The sequence below is a fragment of the Lagopus muta genome, chromosome 17, assembly GCF_023343835.1.
Source record: "Lagopus muta isolate bLagMut1 chromosome 17, bLagMut1 primary, whole genome shotgun sequence".
Classification (NCBI taxonomy): domain Eukaryota; kingdom Metazoa; phylum Chordata; class Aves; order Galliformes; family Phasianidae; genus Lagopus; species Lagopus muta.
In genome coordinates, this window is record NC_064449.1 from 9,780,300 (window position 1) to 9,791,240 (window position 10,941).

Here is a 10,941-nt window from a genome sequence, read left to right on the forward strand (position 1 = left end):
TCAAAACAAGCAAACACTGAAGGAGTGTTTATTTGAGCAGTGCAGCTATGATTCTCTATTTAAACTGCACTATTTTCAGAAATCAAATACAGAATTTGCTTTTCAGTTCACAGATCTTGTGAATCAATTTTTGGTTGGTCCTTGTTTTTATATTTTAATGTACCTTTCAGGCCAGCTTTAAAAGCAAAACTCTGTCCAACTGTTGTCTATGATAGCAAAAGCCTGATTGTCCCATGTGCTGACTGCCACAGGAAAAGAGAAAAAGAAAAAAGAAAGAGAAAGAGAAAACAGAATCAGGGCAGAGAATGGGCAGCTGTGATTCTTCTGACCAGCATTCATTATTTTTAGTTACTGTTAGTTCTCATCAGTCTTTGCTGCAGTACCAAGGTCTTGTAGAGCGCTGTTACTTATCTCGAGAAACCTCATGATCTCACTGGGCAGAGCTGTAACATTTACAGGGTATCATCAGTGACTAGTGATAGATGCTCAGACAAGCCCTTGCTAAGGCAGTCATCTCCTGCTGCCAATACCATTTCCATAAGTAATTTCAAAAATAAGCTACGTTCTAACTAGTTATCAGTATTGTCTTTGGGGTCTTTTGTTTGTTTTGGTTTGAGTTCAATCATTAACCACCTTTTTCCTTGTGCTGCTAAGACAAGAAAAACTTACACTGAGTAAGAACAGAAGCAGCATTCAACACACATTGCATTACTGAAAGAGACATAATAATAAAAACGTTTTATCAATAGGTAACTGCACTAAGGAGCATGAGGGACAGAACTCGCACCCTGAGACCACAATTACAACATGTAGAAGAAAATCCATTGCTAAAAACTGTATCCATCTCTTATTGTATTACTGTATCTGATCTGGGATTCTAGGGGAGATGAGAGTTTTCGGAGCTGTCTTCTAGGATGACTAAATGCAATAAATATCTTTCAGGATACAACTTGGTATTTCAGTCACAGGATTTACTGTGGTTGGTTTTGCTGTCAAGGTATATTTGTCAGGCATTTATTCTTTCTCTGCCCATCCTGTTAAAAATACTGTGAGTAGTTAAAAAGAACAATGGAAAAACAGCCAGAAAATTTGTATGACTTAATTAAAGGAAGAAATCAAAGGGATTATAGCCAACAAAGGAAGTTTAAACAAGAGATTTACTATCTCTGCAAGTAACTCTTGGTGTAAGGCAATAAAACACCTAGCACTTGGGGCATGTTGCGAGATGGGTCATATATCTCCTGCTGCCTGCTGTCCGCTGCACAACTCTTCCACACAAGTCCCTGAACAAAATCACCACCCTCAGCAGCTGTAGCTGGATCTGGTTTTAGGCTGAATCACATTTCCTTAATATTTCTCTTTCTATTGATACATGAGACCTGTCTAGACTGTGCGCCACACCAAAATTCTGGATTCAATTTCCTCTTGTTTTTCTAAGCCACTGATAGCAGAAGAAAAAAAATGCCCTCTGAGATGGAGACACGTTTGGCTACTCATCCTCACACAGGAAACATTTTCCATTTTATGATACTCTATCAGTTCTTAATTGGCTCTGACACACAAAAATAAATACGAAAGTCTTTACTCAATTAGGCTGAGAATGCAGAATTAAACATTGTTAATAGAAGATAAATTTAGAGATTGTATTTTGTTGTGTTTATTTTTGCTGAGATGATGCTGAAGGTTTAAGAAGAGACACTGAGGGCTTTGTTACAACTGACACTGTGCTATCAGAGAAAAGGTAATCCACATTCAAGAACACGCTTTCTTGTGAGAATGTAGGACAGGAAAACATGTTCACAGTCATACCTGAATGTAAGAGACATACAGTTTGGTTATTAGCTCACCATAAAGCTCCACTCAACTGACTTAGCTTACGAATGCCCAATTTTATTCATATGCAAAATAAATTTGTTTATTTTCTCAAATTTCAGCTAATCATAAAGAAAGAAGTCTGAAGCATTCTGACCTCTCTTCCAGAAGAAAATCACATTTTTTTCCAGAATGTTAAAAAAAGTGAAGTTTGGGGTGGGTATTTTTGTTTGGTTTGGATCGTGCATTCTGTGATCAGAATCAGAAATTCAGTGAAAGTTAATGTGAGCACTGACTTCTTGCACGGTGAGGCAGTCCCACTGCATCACGGCGTTGCACTCAGGCCGTCCCGCCATTCAAATCACTTTCACCCTCCAGAAGATTTTGTGTCTCCTCTTGGAAGCTGGAGCACATTTGCAGGCATTTGAAGTGTGTGTGCCTTGCTGCTTTACAGCTTCCTTCTGCAAAACTTTCCCAATTAAAATTGAAGAAATATATAGTTCACTACACAGCACTTTATAAACGCATGTACAATTTACGTGGTATTGTTGCTTCCAGAGTGGATCTCTTTGGAATATACAGCAATTGTGATTTTCAAGGGAGTAAGAATACACATCATATGGCAGTTATAGCTAACAAATGATACGACTGTCAGTTTTACTTACATAAACCAAGAAGGTTGCAGCAGAACTATGGGCAGTATACTGCAAAGAACACTCACAGTTAGAAGCCTCATCTGACGTTACATATTCCTGCTAGTAAATAGCTCTGGAACCACTTATCACAACTTGCATAGTATGCATATTAATGGTATAATCACCAGAAATAAAGAGTGCATCTCAGCAAGCAGTGAACATAATGCCAGAAGAAAGCACGCGTTGAATGGGGAGCAGTGCTGCCTCCCACCAGCAGTACCCAGTGCTGTTGGAGGGCTGAAGCCATCAGCTTCTGGACCAAGTCCAGCAAGAAGTGCTGCTCCCGGCTCCAGCAGACTCTGCATGAACACAGACAGAAAGGCTTTGCATCTGCCATAGGCCCAGTCCTGGCTGTAATTAAACTGGCATAACTGCCCCTACCTCTCTAACTGATATTGTGGAGGTATATAAAAGTCAGGCCAATAAGTCACAGTTACTGCTGCATCCCTCACTGAAATGCTTTGTAATGGTGCATCTCAGTGACACTGTGCACAAACAGATCAACGGTATTCGTGAGCTTAATGGGGCCATTAAGAATTCCAAATGTCCCAAATAAATAATTGCCAAAGCTCTCATCTCCTTCCTGCAGTTTTTACAGCCTTCCCAGCTGAGTTACCTCCAGTCAGTGGGTTTCGTTTTGTGAATTAATCATATCCTAGGTGTTATGCAGACAAAAAATTCAAGTCTTAGTCTCAAGAATATGAATGGACAGAAAAACAGAGAAGAACCAGGGAAGGAGAAATGATAAGGCACAGGAAGCAGTAAAGCTGTGAGCCCTTCTCCACAGATAAGGTGGCCCAAGTCAGAAAACATACTGACTCGCTAATGAATAACAAAGGTTTTTGTTTATTTAGTTTTTCCACAGACAGAAGAAATGTCTTTCTTTCCTGTGGTTTTCCCATTTCACGTTGTTCCCAACACCACCCTTACTTCTGAGGGAAAGGCTTAGCTTTGGAATTATCACAGGTGCCTCAAGGAGTAACACAAGTGGAGCTCTGTAGGAAAGGCACCAGATGCACAAGAACACAGAACTCAAAAGAAGAATAATGACAAGTAAGAGGCTTTTCATAGGCATTCCATGTAGAAAAACAGCTTGATCTCACAAAGAAACCAGGGCCCAGTGTTCTATCTCTTTTTGGCTCATGATCAAGGTTAATTCAGTGGCCACACAGTCATTCATTAGCAACTACTAAACTTTTTTGCTGCAGCTTTCACACATAGATGACAGGTATTTTATTTGTGTAGAGGATAAAGATCTGCATGTAAATGACCTTGATCTTCTCGGAATAATAACAATCTGAGCATAATAACAATCCGTGGGATGGGGGAGAGAGAAAAAGTGAAGGGACCTTTTGTGGAAAAACATCTCCAGTTATTCCTCTGAGCGCTGCTCCCTGTGGAACAAGAACTAACAGAGAGCTGGGAACAAAAGGCAGAAACATTCACGTTTTGACAGTTTGTTATGCAGCTTTACAGAACAGCTGTACAAACCTTTGCAAAAATACATCTTGGATCCCAATTTGTATTACAAATGCTGGGCTAAGTGCATCCCTTTGATAGTGTCCTTTAACAACTTTGAATGCTGACTAGTTACACTGAATATGTGCTATTAACTGCTTGTATTTGCCCTCCTCATCATTATGATTCTATTTAAAACGAGCTAACAAACAATGACAATGATTAAAAAAACACTAAAACACAGCAACCTTCCTTACGAGTTTTGTTAGAAGCTAATACAGAAATGCAGTAACCCTCAGCCAAAGCAGCTCTGTGCAGAGAACTGTGTATGGAAACGAAAGCAGCAAGAGCAAACTGTAAGCGTCTCAGCAAAATCTCTGCATTTTACGAGAGTTTCACTGATGCTGTGGTTCACATTGCGTTCACACCTTGCCCACTGCTTCCCAGAAGACAAACTCAGTTCAAGTGTATCATTACCACATAAAGATAATGCCTTTCCCAGGCCTCCACAGATGCTATAATTTAAATTACCGCAGGCAGGGTCATGATGCAGAGTAATCGCAAATGAAATAATTGACAGAGAAATAAGACGCCTTTTGTTTTGTAACTTACAAGAACCTCCCACTTCTCCTGGAAAAGCTCCTCTAATTTCTCTCGTTTATATTCAAAAACGATAGGAATCAGTAGGAACCTTCTTAATGACACCAATGGGGTTTGAGTTAATCCTCCTTTCCTACAATGAAATCTAGCCTGTCAAATCCCTGTAGTAGTAGTTCATACAATATGCAAACTCAACGTGTTATGTGGTGAGAAGACTAAGTTCTTACTAGGGCAAGGAAGCATTGAAGATGTAAATACTGGACCCAATTTGGTAAATCACTTAATATTAAGCATGTGAGTAACCCCACTACGTTTAGCTGGTTTCAAATTAAGCACATTTTATAACCCAGCAGCACTGGAAGCACCACTACAATCAGTATTCTGGAACCAGCTCAGGGAGATGCACTCCTTCTATCATAAAAAGATCAGCGAGACAAAGAAAAAAAAATTAACTAGATTTAGAGTAGAGGAGAGAAATGCTGTCAGGGCAGAAAGCATTATTTGCTTTCACTGTTACATTTCCTTTGAGATACAGCTGTCAGCCAAGTATTTTTATATCTTGCAGGCTTTATTCATGCTTTTATTTTATTCCTTTTTTTTTTTTTTTTTGAATAATCACATCCCTTTGCTTCTTATCTGTGCTCCTTTTTATATTCCCTCCCATACACTTTGTTTACTATTCCACCCTGCTTTACCTGAGAACCAGATCAGAAAAAGGCAATGTAAGATTTGCACTGCACCAGGCCTGCAGCTCCTAAGCTATGTGATATAAATTTTGTTTGTGGAATGCTTCAGCCTCGTTATGTTTGCCTTCCTTTCCTGATGCTGTGTATTTGACAGCTAGAGGTTGTACAGGTTGGCCCATGTACAGCCTCCTGGAGCATGCATCCCTGCTCACATGGATCATTGTGGCTTCTCTAAGGCTTATGCACTCATTTGCACTTTCTGCATGTGCTGTGGTTGGTTCATAAACATGGGCTTCACCTCCTTATTAAAGGTTAATATAGTTTTCTAGTGAGTCCCACTGCCCTAGAATCTGCGCTTTTCCTAGGATCTGAACGATGATCTTCACTGAGGTAAGAGCTCCTGTTTGGGGACCTACAGAAGGTTATCAGAGACCCAGCCCTGGCAGGAACAGGAACTGTGAGGCAAAGCCAGGCCACTAGGTTCTGCAGCCCAAGGGTGATGCCCAGGTGCAGGACTGTCATCATCTCCGTGTCTTTTGTGAGGGTTCTGGAGGAGAACACCTATGTCTTCAGAGAAGTACAGCGCTGAACAGCATGGAAATGGTTTTAAGTTGAGGGAGGGGAGATTGAGGTTGGATGTCAGGGGGAAATTCTTTACAGAGAGAGTGGTGAGGTGCTGAACAGCTGCCCATAGAGGCTGTGATGCCCCGTCCCTGGAGGTGTTCAAGGCCAGGTTGGATGGGGCCCTGGGCAGCCTGGGCTGCTATGAAATGTGGAGGTTGGTGGCCCTGCGTGTGGCAGGGGGTTGGAGATTCATGATCCTTGAGGTCCCTTCCAACCCTGGCCATTCTGTGATTCTGATTCTATGTTAGTTTCCCACCAGCAAGCAAAGCAGAGATGTTTAATGAAGGAACTGCAAACGCTGACGTACAAAAGCCCAGAATTCTCACTGGGAAAGATGTTTGTACTTGCAAGTGCCTCACTTGGACGCCTACCCTGCATCCACTGTACAGGCTTTCAAAACTCAGCTGCTTGAGAGGTTGATGAAATGAGGCCCTGAAAGTGACACCCCTCCTCTTTGCAGAAACACCTTTGGAGGATTCATTTCCAGGGCCGTCTGAATATATTGTACCCAGGAAATTCCTGACACCTCCATTACTTACAAGTTTTCATTTTACTGGGAAAAAAAAAAAATGAAAAGGAAAGTGAGGGAGCTTTGAGAGATGTGGAAGAACTTGATTTAAAACATGAAAACTTCTGCCCTCTTCATGAACAATAGAATGCAGATGATACATGAAAGGGATATAATGATTCTCACAAACAATTGAATTTTCTTGTAAACAAGGAAGGTTTATCAGAGTTAGTATGACAGAGATGCTCAATCCTTAAATACAAGATGTCAAAATCTCGTCTCTTTAAGAATGATGTTCTGGCTTAAATCTGGCAATTGTGCTGGAAACCCATCTCTGCTAAAGCTCATCCTGGCTTCAGCACAGGATTATCCAATGCTGCTTCAAAGACAAATCTCCTTATGCAAACTCTATTTTCCACATTTCTCATAATTGCATATTAATACTCAAAAAACTGGCTTAGGATACGTTAAAATAAGTGATGATATATAAACACTATATGATATATAAAACCTATGGATGTTATCATAGCAAATTTATTAGATCTTTCAGAAATAGGCCAAACGTATCCCACAGTAATCCAATTTCAAAATAAATTGTATCACTTAACAAATTAAAGGATATTCAAGAAGGACTTCAAAAATGAGCCAAAATTACATTAGCAGCAGCAGCTGAGATAACTTCATTTATTTAATTTTATTTTTAATTTCGGTGACCTATCTTTGTAGCTAACTGGAAAGATCTGGGATTCAGTTGGCTGAACTTTGAAAAGCTTCATGAACTTTTCTTGCTTTCCAGAGACTCATTTACAGAGCTTGCTGCCTTCCTGTTTTTCTGCCCTTTCGAGTACTATTTGGAAATGATATGCAGAAGCTGACTGTATAAGACAGGTAGCAAAAGTCAGATTTAATATTCTGTCAGAAGGACCCAGATGTGGCTGTCAAATGAAGAACTCCACCAAGAGATAATATTTTCTCTGGAAGTACTCATAAATATCTAATTAAAATACCGAGACAACATTTGAATAACAACACTGGAAGTCACACACAGGCATTAGAAAAAAAAGATGTGCATGAGCCAGATAGCACATATGCAATTGTATTGTAGAAAATCTGCTCTGCTTTATAGAGAACATCAGACTTGCATCAAACAGTACCGTGGGACGGTTCATTAAGATGTGTTTGAAGTGAAGTGCAACCCAATGTCTAAAGGTTTGTGAAGTTCACAGTTCATTTTTTAATTTGCCCTGTCATCTTCCCTTCCCTTCTCCCAATCCTTTCAATTCCCAGCCCTCCTTCTGGGCATCACCTTATCATTTCCTGAGTCCCACACACGGGGCCAATGACCAGAGTGGAGGGCATACTGTAGAAGTGCTGACTTGTAGCCACTATAAGCAGTTTTTTTTCCGTTTTAATGAAGGGTTTACCTTCCATATCACCATATTATAATAATATCATATTGGTGCAAAGGCCTAAACAAAAGCAAGCAAAAGATAAAGACACAAAATGCAATTAAAACTGCAGTTTAAAGCCAGCCTGCCTGCAATTTATTACCTTGCATACTAATGCTAAACCGCTGCATCCATCAGCTGGAAGGGTAAATTTGGGATCTGTTCAGTTCTCAGAATTGCCCCTAATGCACTGCAATTACTGAAACACCTGATTTGAATGATTTTCCTGCACTTTGCTGTAAAAATTCAGAGCTCAACAGAACAAAATTTCACCCCCTTCTACAATATCAATAATCTAACTATAATGGCCTCAAATCTGTATGAGGCTTCTCCCATCTCTTCATTTAGCATCTCCATCACGGAACACCTCAAAATGGGAAGTGAGATTTGTGAAACTTCTTACTGATGTTCTGTGCAATGAACATTTTTTAAAACGAAATCCATTTGGAGTTGGGCCAAGCCCTCTCAGTTCTGGAGATCAGCCTGGAGCTGCCTTCTGGGGACACGGCAGCTCTCACCCGTCACAATAGCACAACTGGGATGCATCGCAGCCTATCGCCTACATTCCCTGGTGGCACTAGCAATGGCTTTGCTAGATGCATCCCAAAGCCAAGGTTTTCAAATCTGCATGTAGCAAATCCAACCTCATGAGGTTACCAAACGTTTGTACAGTCAATGTTCCAAACATAAGTCCGAATGCAGACAGCCTCAGACAAAGGACACAGCTTGTCCTGTCACCTACACATAACTGACATCCTGTCTTTCTGTACAGGGTGGACAAGCTGGCTGGCACTTGTTCAGTGTGTTATGTAAATGTGCTAATCTGAATATGCAGGTATTTAGTCTGTAGCTTCCTCCATGCTTAGGTCTATAAACTTCAGGGTGCTTATAGCCACCAAAAAAAAATTACTTTCCACTCACCATGAAGTTCTTCAGCCAGTTAGTAAGTATTTTCACGTTTCCAAGGTGACAAAAATATATATCATACACACTCCATAGCCTAGAAATTGGATCACAAGGTACTGGACCAAGACCAGAAGCTATTAACAGCAGAAATGGAAAAGTTTAGTCATGCTACTTTACCTCTGCTCTCAGCTTACCTATAAGGACCTGTTCTATGGTCAAGAAAGCTTCCTGCTGCTTCTTGGCACGTGAACAACAAAGCATCAGCCAGTGCCCGAAAGTGGCAGTGGTGCAAATGTGACTTGGCTGGGCTTACTAAATTACTGCTTTGGGAGCACCCACCAATCTGCAAATGCTGGCAACTTTTGGGTCCTACTGAAGGACAGCAATGATAAGCAGCAGCAAATCCCATCCCGTGTATTTGAGAGGAAGGTCTCAAAAATTTGCCTTACTTGCACTTCAAAATAATGATAAATTCTTTTTAATTTACATGGGAGCAGAAATACATTCGTTTGTAGCAATTCCAGTGTTATACGTAAATATTTTCTACTCTGAAATGTCCATTAAAAGGGGAAGTTCTGACTTCCTGGTCCAGATTTGGTCAAAACAAGGCTCCTCACCACACTGTGTGAACTAAAAATCGATTGCTAATAATTTGTATGAAATATTTGCTTTGCAATTCTTACTGGGCTGCAGTTGGTGGCCAAAGAACTTGTACCATGTCTGCCTCTTCTGTCTCAAGCGCAGAGCATTGATATCTGTATTGCTCCTGATCCTGGCAACGTGATGCTTCACATTTTCCAAGAGCCAATGAAACACAGCAAAGCGATGCTTTTCAAAAGGAAGACAAACCACAAATATGGCTCAAGGAAATTGATTTCTAAAATGAAGAATAAATGGAAGAGTCTTCCTAGAACAAAGTCCTGCCTTCATAAGTACCACAAACCGCTTCAAAGACAGAAGCAAAAACCTCGACAAAACAGAGTTATGGAAAATGGTTTTAAAGTCCTTTCTTATATTCCCCCCCTGGCTGTTACTGAGCTCATGGCACGAATCTCTGATGATTAAATTTTCTTCTACAACAAAAAAATCTCTGCCTGAAGGAGTGGATGCTTAAATTAATGCGAACAAACTTCTGTTAACTGTATCTCTTGGGAGCAAGCTTGGCATGTTTATTCTATGGATGCAAAAAGCTCTCCTATTTTTGTCTTATGGATTTACCTCCTGTGTGCATGTACTGAAAGAGAGAAACACGGTCTCTTCTCTTTCATTGTTATTCACTGCCTTCTACAACATTTCTATTAATCTTTTTAACCACCAATTACAGATTAATTTGTTCTGATGATCTAAAGTTGGGAAAAAAACTCACAACATTCAGTGTTCTGCAGCATTCTCACATATTTAATCTATTTCTACGACATCCATAAAACTTGACTCTTACTAGAATTCCTTTAAACACCACTTTCTTCTCTAAGAGAGCTAGATAGGCCCTAGCCCACAGTTTGAAATTCCCTGTATAGCAGCTCCTGTTGGAGAAATATTCCTGCGGCTGATTTCTTCACTGTTGTGATTTCACGGATTAAAAATTACTTTAAGCATTTTGTTTTCTAAAAAATGTGCCTGAGGACACTGAGGTAAGGAAAAATTGGCACTGCTTTGTACACTGACATTTAGCTTGGGTAGAAATTAATGAGCTCCATCCTGTCAAAGCCCGAAATTGCCCACGAGCTTTCCTAGAAGATGCTTCAATGAACAACTGTGAACAATTTCTAGAAAAATGTACATATATTAAAAATAAAAAACCTTCCACAAGCTCCACTGAAACTTCTCTTCAGGCTCTGAGCATTGCTAATCATGAGATTGAGTTTTACTCCAGCTGCTGCTGTGATCGGGGGCAGGGAAGATACAAATACATCAACCTGCACTCTCCATATCAGTAAACACAAGTGTGGCTCTTCTGGGTCTTGCAAGAGCCAAACAAACAGTGCACTGACTGTCTTTGACAGCATTTGTTCAGATGCAGCACATCTATTTCTGCTGTGTGCAACAGGTGAGAATGTCAAGGACCACAGTCTGCTTGAACATCTTTGTCCCATGCAGAGAAAGAGAACTGCACTGCATGTGGAGCACTGTGTGAAATTTGCTATTATACTTAGTCTTGGATGACAAGCATTCTATAGCTGTATCTGCTATAAAAATGCTTTCTA